The sequence below is a fragment of the Myotis nattereri genome (genome assembly GCF_964212035.1).
Source record: "Myotis nattereri genome assembly, chromosome: 19".
NCBI lineage: Eukaryota > Metazoa > Chordata > Mammalia > Chiroptera > Vespertilionidae > Myotis > Myotis nattereri.
Window position 1 is genome coordinate 1,476,637 of NC_138095.1, and position 8,737 is coordinate 1,485,373.

General features: G+C 46.0%; 1 pseudogene across 1 annotated transcript; it reads left to right on the forward strand.

The window, feature by feature from the left end:
* The first annotated feature begins 6,046 nt into the window (after positions 1-6,046).
* Positions 6,047-7,285, forward strand: LOC308535283 (protein SET-like; annotated as a pseudogene). Its single transcript has 3 exons — positions 6,047-6,258; positions 6,504-7,064; positions 7,178-7,285. The product of its transcript is annotated as a protein SET-like (transcript).
* Positions 7,286-8,737: the final 1,452 nt, after the last annotated feature.

The window sequence follows — 8,737 nt, forward strand, 5'->3', positions numbered from 1 at the left end:
GTCAGGACATGCCCCATCTGTGGGTGAGGAGGCCTGGTTTCCCAGGAAAAGCGGAGCTCCTAAAGCAAACGGGGCTGTGAGACCACCAGCTCCCCCTGGAGTAGGAGGCGCCCGAGTCCCATCCCCCCACCTGACTCCCTGGCCTGAGTCTGTACATCTTCGTGGGCAGGGCCACCTCATGCAGCGTCCTGCCTGCGGGATGGTCCAGCCTTGCATCTAGCACCCTCTTCAGACTCACTCCTTGCCACCCGAGCAATGCCAGAGCCTCAGCTAACGTGCCACCTCCCACCCGGGACCACTGCTCACTGAGAAAGGCTCGTGACTGTGGGTACCAGGCAGAAGGGGGGAATTGGCTGGTGCTCTGGCTAACATTACCCACCACTGCTTCTCTGTAAATCAGCGCTCATTTAGGGCCCTGCAGCAACCTCCGGGGAGGGGCCAGTGGACAGCGTCATGCCTGGACCTTTTGAAGGCGGAGAGAATGCTAAGCCTTTTCCAGGCCGAGCACCAGGCTGCGTGGGAACGCCATGTGCCCACCTGCTGAGCCGCAGCCCCAGCTCCCTGATTGCTCAGTAGTGCTGCTCCTGGCCCCGCCTGGGCAGGTGGGTGCCCGGCTGACTGTGCCCTGCTGCCCAGCAGGCTCCTTACAGATTCCCAGGCTGCTTCCTGGGGCTATGGAGGTGTGGCCTGGAGGCAATTTTAAAAATATATTTTTATTGATCAGAGAGGAAGGGAGAGGGAGAGAAAGATAGAAACATCAATGAAGAGAGAGAATCGTGGATCAGCTGCCTCTTGCACGCCCCCTACTGGGGATCGAGCCCACAACCCGGGCATGTGCCCTTGACTGGAATTGAAACTGGGACCCCTCAATCCGCAGGCTGATGTTCTATCCCAGGGGTGGGCAAACTTTTTGACTCGAGGGCCACAATGGGTTCTTAAACTGGACCGGAGGGCCGGAACAAAAGCATGGATGGAGTGTTTGTGTGAACTAATATAAATTCAAAGTAAACATCATTACATAAAAGGGTATGGTCTTTTTTTTCAATAGTTTTATTCATTTCAAACGGGCCGGATCCAGCCCGCGGGCCATAGTTTGCCCACTGCTGGTCTATCCAGTGAGCCGAACAAGTTAGGGCGGCAATTTTTTTAAATTGATTTCAGGAGGAAGGGAGAGGAACAAGAATTGGAAGCATCAATGATGAGGGAGAATCATTGGTCGGATGCCTCCTGCATGGCCTCTGCTGGGGATCGAGCCCGCAACCCTAGCATGTGCCTTGTCCAGAATCTAACCCAGGACCCTTCAGTCCACAGCCTGAGGCTCTATCCACTGAGCCAAAGCCACCAGGGCGGGAACAAATTTTTGACAACACACCCAGGGGCACTCTGAGGCAGCAAGTGCAGCAGCTGGCACTGGGAAACGATTGGTGCACCTCAGAGCTCCGCATTAATGCAGAGACAGCTGGTGGCCTCCCTGAACCTTGGATGGCGATTTTGGCATTTAGACTACTCTGAGTTGTCCTGTTATAATGCCCACATCACAGGATCACCAACTCTGCTTCCTCCCAGCCCCCCAGAGCAGAAGCTGGCCGGAGCAGCACACAGCCAGCAAGTGTGAAATATGGAGAGACTTCCCCTAACCAGGTCTCAACAGCCCTTTAAAAAATGCAACAGAGCTGGGAGAACCAAGATGGCGGGGTAGGAAACGCCTGTACTTGCTGCCTCCCACAACCACATCAAAATTACAGCTAAAATACAGAACAACCACCAGAACCACTGGGAAGCTGGCTGAATGGAAGTCCTACAACCAGAGAGGTAAAGAAGAAAGCGTGCTGAGGCTGGTGGGAGTAGCAGACGCGGCGGAGCAGGCTGATCCAGCGCCCACATGGATCAGAGGAGATTGCCTCTGTGGAGGCCGCCCAGTGGAGAAAGGGGTCCCAGCCCCACACCAGACCCCCTGCCCAGGCACCCAGAGCTGGAAAAGAAGTCCCTATGGGCAGTAAGAACTCTGGACTGTCAAAACCAGGGCAGACTGGGGCTGAGTGACACACAGGCTGCTGGAGACCCAACTGCTCCTCTTAAAAGGCTAGCACAACAAACTGAACTTACGAGCTCCTGCTTCCTCTCAGCTCCAGTGCCGGGCGAGGTTTGGGGGACCCAGACACATGAGACAAGAAACTGGACTGTTTGGCATCGGGACAGGAATTTGGGGGTGGCTTTCTCCCTGACGGGAGGTGCTCACAGCGGTCATTGTTCCCGAGCTAGGACCACCCCGGTGCAGGGCTGACTGGCAGCCATTTCTGTTTGTTCCACCTTGGTGATTCCCTGGGACCTGACCCACCCAATTTACAACCCCACCCAAGCTGTACACAGCGGCTTTTGCATATGAATGGCCTGTCCTTTCTGAGGCTTAAATCTCTGTCAAACCAGCTGCAGCTGAGTCAGGGAGCCCCAAATCTATCAATAAAAGGCCCAAGGCCTGCACCACCAGCAGCCGGCCTTGCTTCACAGCTGGGCCTCGTCTGGGCACTTCCAAACCCAATACAAAGAGGAGGAATCTAAAGATCTCTCTGTAGTTCCTGCTGGGTGGCCTCAGGCAATGGCTGACTTTGCCCCTCCCTGGAGACCCAAGAGCCAGTGTACGCAGTGGTCAGTGTGAGACCATACCAGATTACAACTCTACACATCCATAAGTGACACACTCAAGGGGCAGACTCAGTGAGCACCAAAGCCCCACTGAAGCAAGTCCTGCCCCATAAGGGTGTCTCCTGCACAGCAGCTCTCTCACTATAGTAGCAGCTGGTCCTCACAGCCAATTGGCCTGGAGGTCAATTCCTCCCAGTGTCACCAACAACAGTTAAGGCTCAACTACAACAAGACTGTGCACAAAGCCCACAAAGGGGTGCACGTAGAGCAGTGATGGCGAACCTATGACACGTGTGTCAGAGGTGACACGCGAACTCATGTTTTTGGTTGATTTTTCTTTGTTAAATGGCATTTAAATATATAAAATAAATATCAAAAATATAAATCTGCCGAAACTGGTGTGGCTCAGTGGATAGAGCGTTGGCCTGCGGACTGAAAGGTCCCAGGTTTGATTCCGGTCAAGGGCATGTACCTTGGTTGCGGGCACATCCCCAGTGGGAGATGTGCAGGAGGCAGCTGATCGATGTTTCTCTCTCATCATTGTTTCTAGCTCTCTGTCTCTCTCCCTTCTTGTCTAAAAAAATCAATAAAATATATTTTAAAAAATATATATAATCTTTGTTTTACTATGGTTGCAAATATCAAAAAATTTCTATATGTGACACTGCACCAGAGTTAAGTTAGGGTTTTTCAAAATGCTGACACACTGAGCTCAGAAGTTTCGCCATCACTGACCTAGAGTTTCCAACCCAGGTGACTGGGGAGGCTGAGCCAATGAGCCCTATAGGACACCTACTACACAAGGCCACTCTATCAACTCAAGGATACTTAGCAGCTACTCAATACATAGAAACAAACACAGGGAAGCAGCCAAAATTCAGAGACAAAGAAATATGGCACAAATGGAAGAAAGCAAACTACTGAATATAGAGTTCAAAACCAAAGTTATAAGGTTACTCAATAATCTTCTAGAAATCTCTGAGGAACTTAGTGAGACTTTCAAGGATCTTAGTGAGAATGCCCAAAAAATGGAAAAGGATCAGTCAGAAATTAAGCATACACTGACTGAAATAAGGAATAATATACTGGGATTCAACAGTAGACTAGAGGATCCCAAGAATTAAATCAATTATTTCGAATATGAGGATGCAAAAAACACCCAACCAGAAGAGCAAAAAGAATCCAAAAATATGAAGATAGTGTAAGGAGCCTCTGGGACAACTTCAGGCATACCAATATCTGAATGATGGGGTTGCCAGAAGAAGAGAGAGAGCAAGATATTGAAAACCTATTGGAAGAAATAATGACAGAAAACTTCCCCTACCTGGTGAAAGAAATAGACTTATAAATCCAGGAAGCACAGATTACCCCAAGCAAGAGGAATCCAAAGAGTATCAAACCAAGACACATCATAATTAAAATGCCAAGAGCCAAAGACAGAGAGAGTTTTAAAAGCAGCAAAAGAAAAGCAGTTAGTTACCTACAAGGGAGTGCCCATACGATCATCAGCTGATTCCTCAACAGAAACTATGCAGGCCAGAAGGGAGTGGCAAGAAATATTCAAAGGGATGAATAGCAAGAACCTACAACCAAGATTACTCTACCCAGCAAAGCTATGATTTAGAATTGAAGGTCAGATAAAGAGCTTCACAGACAAGAAAAAGCTAAAGGAGTTCATCACCACCAAACCAGTATTACATGAAATGCTGAAGGGTATTTTTTAAGCAGAGGAAGAAGAAGAAAAAAGTAAAGATAAAAAATATGAACAACAAAGTGGCAACAAATACATATCTGTCAACAATTGAATCTAAAAATCAAATGAATAAAAAATCTGATGAACAGAATAAACTGGTGAATGGAATAGAATCGGGGCATAGAAATGGAACAGACTGATGATTCTCAGAGGGAAGAGGCTGTGGGGGAGGGGCCAGGAAGAGATTAGACAAAGATCTTATATGCATGTATATATTACCTATGGACACAGACAATAGGGTAGCAAGGGCCTGGGGTGGGGTGGGAACTGGGTGGAGGGGAGCTATGGGGGAAAAACAAAGGGACCTCTGCAATAATCTCAACAATAAATATTAATTTTATAAAAATGCAACAGAGCCAATTGTATTTTTAATCACATCTCTCTACTCCCTCCCTAGCTCCCCACTGTCCCTTGTGGATCCCTCTAGCAGTCCCAGAACATAAAGTTCCAAAAATGCTGGCCACATGCCCAAGCCAGCACCTTCATGGATATGTCTGTTTGCGTTTAATATTGCACGATTGTACACTAACAGAAAAACTTCAATAGGAAGATAATAGTGGAAACCCGAAACACTCATCAGGAAGATTATATGCAGCCCTATGTTCATAGAAGCACAATTTACAATGGTTAAGACTTGGAAACAGCCTCAGTGCCCATCAGTAGATGAGTGGATTAAAAACCTGTGGTACACCTACACCATGGAATACTACGCAGCAGTAAAAAAGAAAGAACACTTACCATTTGCAACAGCATGGATGGACCTGGAGAGCATTGTGCTGAGTGAAATAGGCCAGTCAGAGAAAGATAAGTACCATGTGATCTCATATGTGGAATCTAATGAACCAAATAAACCGATGATCAAAAATAGACTGAGTCATAGAAGCATGAACAGACTGTTGAACCTCAGAGGGAAGGCAGGGGAGGGTGGGTGGGAAGAGATCAACCAATGAACTTGTGTGCATATATGCATAACCCGTGGACACAGACAAAGGGATGGTGAGGGCCTTGGGTGGGGGGAGGATGGGAGCAGCTGGAAGAGATTAATGGGGGAAAAGGAGGAACCATGTAATACTTTCAACAATAAAAAGAAGAAGAAGAAGAAGAAGAGGAGGAGGAGGAGGAGGAGGAGGAGGAGGAGGAGGAGGAGGAGGAAGAAGAAGAAGAGGCATCAGTGTCAGGAATCTGTTAATAAGACCAAATTTTGGAACTGATCACTGTGCACCACAAGCCTCTGAGGCCGTCGTCACCCAATGGCAGGAACAGAGACAAGGGGATGCTGCCGGGGGAGCCTGCTGGATGGAGGTGACACACCCACGATGGAAACTGCAGCCTGACCAAGAGTAAGAAAGCTTCTATGCCCTTATTTGGGAAAATGTTTTTAAATATAATGTTAATTGAAAAATAAAAGCAAAATGCAGAATCAAGATGACATATGTGTGTATTTATTTATATCTGCATTTCTGGTTGGATATGTTTTTTAAAATAGTATTGCCTGCCTTTGAGGAGAATGGAGTGGTGGTGTATGTATGTAGGAGAGAATGTGTGGGAGAGGGTTCTCATATGCTCTTTTGTACGTTAGTTAATGGTTACCTATTCCAGACATTAAATTAAAGACATATGGACAGCAGCTCCTCGGGCTTTCCTTACAGCATGGTTCCCAGACGCCAGTCCTCGCTCCCATCTCCAACGAAGAAACCAAAACTGCCTCAGCTCCCAAGCCAGAGAAGACGCCGACCCCTCAGGATGTGCCAAAGGGAGAAAAAGAGTAGCAAGAAGCGATTGAACATGTTGATGAAGCACAAAATGAAATAGACAGACTTAATGAGCAGCCAGTGAGATTTTGAAAGTAGAACAGAAATACAGTGGGGCCTTGACTTACGAGTGTCCCGACTAACGAGTTTTTGCTTTGAGTTGCGAGCTAAAATTCAGGTTATGAGCCAGCTTCAGATACCCCACCGCTGGTTGGTGCAGCGAACGTCACAGTGAACGCCACAGTGAACACCACAACATCAGCCCAGCATCACGTGTCTCACTTGTTCACTTTTTGATTTGACATACGAGTAATTTGTGTTACGAGCTTCGTCAAGGAACAAATTAAACTCATGAGTCAAGGCCCCACTGTATAACAAACTCCGCCAACCATTTTTTCAGAAGAAATCAGAATTGATGTCAAAATCCCACATTTTTGGGTAACAACATTTGTCAACCACCCAAAAGTGTCTGCACTGCTTGGGGAAGAGGGGGAAGAGGCGCTGCATTATTTGACAAGAGTTGAAGGGACAGAATTTGAAGATATTAAATCCGGTTACAGAATAGATTTTTATTTTGATGAAAATCCTTACTTTGAAAATAAAGTTCGCTCCAAAGAGTTTCATCTGAATGAGAGTGGTAATCCATCTTCAAAGTCCACTGAAATCAAATGGAAATCTGGAAAGGATTTGACGAAACATTCAAGTCAAACACAGAATAACGCCAGCAGGAAGAGACAGCACGAGGAACCAGAAAGCTTCTTTACCTGGTTACTGACCATTCGGATGCAGGTGCAGATGAGTTCGGAGAAGTCATCAAAGATGACATTTGGCCAAATCCATCACAGTACTACTTGGTTCCTGACATGGATGATGAAGAAGGGGAAGGGGAAGAAGAAGAAGAAGACGAAGACGAAGAAGAAGAAGAAGAAGAAGAAGAAGAAGAAGAAGAAGAAGAAGAAGAAGAAGAAGAAGAAGAAGAAGAGAAGGAGGAGGAGGAGGAGGAGGAGGAGGAGGAGGAGGAGGAGGAGAGGAAGGGTTGGAAGATATTGATGAAGAAGGGGATGAGGATGAAGGTGACGAAGATGAAGACGATGAGGAGGGGGAAGAAGGAGAGGAAGGTGAAGGAGAAGATGACTAATGAACACTGATGGATCCCAACCTTTTTAATTTTCTCCAGTCCCTGGGAGCAAGTTGCAGTCTATTTATTCTTTTTCTCCACCCTCCCCTTGTGCTCAGTCGCCCTGTTTTTGAGGTCTCTCTTCTCTCGTTTACATCATCTTTACACCATGGTTCTCACCTTCTTTGGGGGGCGACGTGTACCTTGAGCAGAATACAGTGGAGAAGAATGTTTGTCCCTTTCTGTTTCAAATTCACTGCTATCCCTTCCTGTCTCAAGAAAAACTTAATGGAACCAACACCACCATGCTCTGTGGGAAAAAAGGAAAACCTTTGCTCCCTGAGCTCTGCTGGGAGCTGGAGGTGGCTAGGCCCCTGTGTAGTAGTGCATAGAATTCTAGCTTTTTCCTCCTTTCTCTGTATATTGGGCTCAGAGATTACACTGTGTCTCTATGTGAATATGAACAGTTAGCATTTACCAACATGTATCTGTCTATTTTCTCTTGTTTAAAAAAAGAAAAAAAATTTAGAAAGGGGGAGGGAGGTTATAGAATGTCAGCAAAGGGTGGGTCTGAGACGTTTGGTGAGTTAAGCGGGCATTTTGACAACATGTCCCCTTCTTTGGCATGTTTAATTGTTGTTTAATGGACATCCTTGCAGTCTAAGATGGAATTTTTAAAATAAAAGTCTCTCCTAATGATGATGTGAGTCCTGCCACTCGATGGGAGAATCAGCAGACCCTGTAGGACAGGGGTGGGCAAACTTTTTGACTCGAGGGCCACAATGGGTTCTTAAACTGGACCGGAGGGCCGGAACAAAAGCATGGATGGAGTGTTTGTGTGAACTAATATAAATTCAAAGTAAACATCATTACAAAAAAGGGTACGGTCTTTTATTTCAATAGTTTTATTCATTTCAAACGGGCCGGATCCGGCCCGCGGGCCGTAGTTTGCCCACGGCTGCTGTAGGATCTTATTCAGAATTGACATTTCTCTATTGTAATTTTGTTTCAGTTTATTTTTAAATTTTATTTTTGTTTCACTGGAAAGAAAAGATGATGCTGAGTTTTAAACGTTAAAAGTGTACAAGTTGCTTTGTTACAATAAAACTAAATGTGTACACAAAGAAAAAGAACATATGTACATTAACAACTCTTAAGTACCATTGTGGGAATGCAGGTAATCTGCATGGAGCGAAATGTACAAGTATTTATTTTAGCTTTAATCTGTTTTTTGTTTGTTTGGTTTTTTTGCAACAGTTCCGCCTCTCTAATTATGTTTTGCTCACCATAAATTTAGACCAAACCTGAGTTACATGAACACACACAGCTAGACAGTAGAAGGAAGCAGCTAAGAAGAGAGTCACAGAGGAACATTTGCATAATGAAGCATGTTTAGGGCTTGAAGGGGACAGCGTTACTGGAATTTGCATGCTCTCACTAACTGTCAAAGGTCAACCTAAAATTATGGCAGTG